The sequence below is a fragment of the Sinocyclocheilus rhinocerous genome, unplaced genomic scaffold (assembly GCF_001515625.1).
Source record: "Sinocyclocheilus rhinocerous isolate Xijiao unplaced genomic scaffold, SAMN03320098_v1.1 scaffold171, whole genome shotgun sequence".
NCBI lineage: Eukaryota > Metazoa > Chordata > Actinopteri > Cypriniformes > Cyprinidae > Sinocyclocheilus > Sinocyclocheilus rhinocerous.
Window position 1 is genome coordinate 819,810 of NW_015642206.1, and position 3,059 is coordinate 822,868.

The 3,059-nt window shown below is 35.6% G+C and overlaps 1 protein-coding gene across 1 annotated transcript in view; it reads left to right on the forward strand.

The window, feature by feature from the left end:
* The window catches only part of LOC107755739 (vitamin D-binding protein-like), a 23,274-nt gene extending 21,498 nt beyond the window's left edge, over positions 1-1,776 (forward strand). Inside the window, exon 7 of the transcript XR_001641737.1 lies at positions 1,754-1,776. The gene's annotated coding sequence lies outside the window, so the exon portion shown is untranslated. The remainder of the gene's footprint in view (positions 1-1,753) is intronic.
* Positions 1,777-3,059: the final 1,283 nt, after the last annotated feature.

Below are 3,059 nucleotides of genomic sequence, written 5' to 3' on the forward strand. Positions count from 1 at the left end.
AGTTTCTTTACTTTAGCAAAGGAAAACCAGTCTCCTCTTGGCTTATATCAAAATCCTCCGACATTCTTCTTTACAAATTCTTGTTTTGTACTTCTAATAAGTGACCGGTGTTTTGTTTTGATCTCTCCCCTGCCCTTCCACGTTCGTCACTTCTGAGCGGCGCATGCGCAAAGCTGAACTCATACGTCATCCGCCCGGAGCTGCTTCCGTGTGGGACTGTTGGCACAAGCTACATTAAAGTGATAACATTTTGAATATGGATATTTTTCTTACAATAACGCATCGATTCGCTACAGGAGGCCTTTGTTCACCCCCCAGAGCCGTGTGAGACACTTTTTTTTATGGATGGGTGCTTTTTATTTAACTTCTTTTGTACTGACGCATGCAACACCTGCTGAGTGGCATTAAACAGCTTGAAAGATCAAAGACAAATTTTAATATAACTCTGACTGGATTTGTCTGAAAGAAGAAAGTCATATACACCTAGAATGACTTGAGGGTGAACTAACCCTTTAAGTTGGCTTGAGAAAGCCAACTTACTGATCTACTATCTAAGCTTATTAGTGGTTCTTGCCAAAGGCGAAGCATCACTATTATTATCTCACATACTTATTATTATTATTATTATTATTATTATTATAGATTCCGTAAAAACTTTGGTGCATAACTCGTCCCGCACCGTTTGCCACAGACCCACAAAAGAGGCGTCACATTGTGCAGCTTATTGAGGAGAGGTGTGCTATGACTTTTATAAGCAATCGGGTGTACGATAGCAACCAAAACTCCCTAGCAACCATCTAGCAAGTCTTATATCTTTGCATCAGAATATCGTAGAGTCATGGGAGTTGGTTCTTTTGACTCATGCTAGCAAATAGGACTCCCAACATGCTACACATGCTAGCAGTAAATAGCTACATGCTAATAGTGATTAGCTACGTGCTAAAACATGCAAAAAATTATACATAGTTTTTAAAACATGATTAAACTGTCAAAATGTGCTACCATCATACTAACAATATGCCCTATCATGCTAGCATTGCTTAGCTAAGTGCTAAATCATGCTAAGAATGTGCTAAAACATGCTAACACATGCTATAATCGCCTACCTAAGTGCTAAGACATGCTAATAGCATGCTAACATCATGCTAATGACAGGTTAACTGTATTAGCATAGTGGAAAACATTAGCATCTTACTAAAAACCTGCTAATGACATGTTATTAGTGTTATCCATGTTAGCATCTTGTTAAAAACATGTTAGTATCATGCTAGCAACATGCTAATCATGCTAACTTCATGTTAACCACATGTAGGGCAATTTTTCTGATTTTATCGATTAATTCGAATTTAATGTTTTGCCGCGATTTTATTTTTTTGAAATCGAGGAATCGCAATTTTTAATAGAAATATTACCAAACGTTAGAATTAGACACTTTGATGCCAATGATAACAGTAAAGAGAAAAGAAAGATCCGACCACATGTCGGCGTACGTGATTAACCGCTCACGTGTGACGCGCTCATATCACGAGGTGCCCCAACAAACACAGAACGTTCCCCTAACATTCCCATTAGGTTCCCATTTGGTTATTTTTTTGGGAACCAAATAAGAACGTTTAGGTTATAAAATGTATAACCTGCATGTTATCTTTAGTTGTCATAACCATGTAAACTAATTAAAACTTTGCAGATGTTTCTGATTATTCTAATGCTGAAATGTGTATTTTTTTTAATCATAAACAAACTATTTTTGCAGAATTTCATGTCTGAAATAAGCTAACCAAAAATTGTTAGCTGGGGCCATTCACACAGAATGCGCTTTTGTGTTGACAAAGATGCGACGTGGACAGTGGAATAGAAAAAACATGCAAGAAGATGTAAGTGAACTTCTTTTAATTTGAGCGCTGCGTTTTTATAATGCCATTTCATGCGTGAGATGCTGCAAGAGATCCTAGTGCAGCAGTCAAACGCGTCCATGTTTACATAGAAAAAACAATAGAAAAGCCGCGCAATCTAATTAAAAAACCTGTAAAGAACTATTACTGTATGTCTAATATTTCATGTTTGCATTGGTGACAGGCTGAAAGCTGCTGTTCTTTGTTTTCACAGAACATTTATTGTTAATAGTCTACTGGTTTTATACCTTCAGAAGTCAGAAAGATTATAAAATGTATAACCTGCATGTTATCTTTAGTTGTCATAACCATGTAAACTAATTAAAACTTTGCAGATGTTTCTGATTATTCTAATGCTGAAATGTGTATTTTTTTTAATCATAAACAAACTATTTTTGCAGAATTTCATGTCTGAAATAAGCTAACCAAAAATTGTTAGCTGGGGCCATTCACACAGAATGCGCTTTTGTGTTGACAAAGATGCGACGTGGACAGTGGAATAGAAAAAACATGCAAGAAGATGTAAGTGAACTTCTTTTAATTTGAGCGCTGCGTTTTTATAATGCCATTTCATGCGTGAGATGCTGCAAGAGATCCTAGTGCAGCAGTCAAACGCGTCCATGTTTACATAGAAAAAACAATAGAAAAGCCGCGCAATCTAATTAAAAAACCTGTAAAGAACTATTACTGTATGTCTAATATTTCATGTTTGCATTGGTGACAGGCTGAAAGCTGCTGTTCTTTGTTTTCACAGAACATTTATTGTTAATAGTCTACTGGTTTTATACCTTCAGAAGTCAGAAAGAACTTTATTACCAAGTATGTTTACACAGACAAGGAATTTGACTTAGTGACTGGAGCTTCCAGTGCAGAAGTATGACATAGTGCAAACTAGTGCAGCAGACATAGGAATTACACGGTAGAGATGGAGTATAACACTAATATAAGAAAAACAGAAAATTAAATAATGCACTATATACAGAAGTAGAAATATAGAGAAATGTAACTGTTTAAATGAATGTACAGATATATTTACAAGTACGCAGTTTAGAAATGTACAATTTTCGGATTCTATGTATAAAGGCAGACATTTTGAATTTGAATTACATTGACTGTTGAGAATTTTTTTAAGCATTTTCATTGTAGCCTATTATTTCTGAACATATA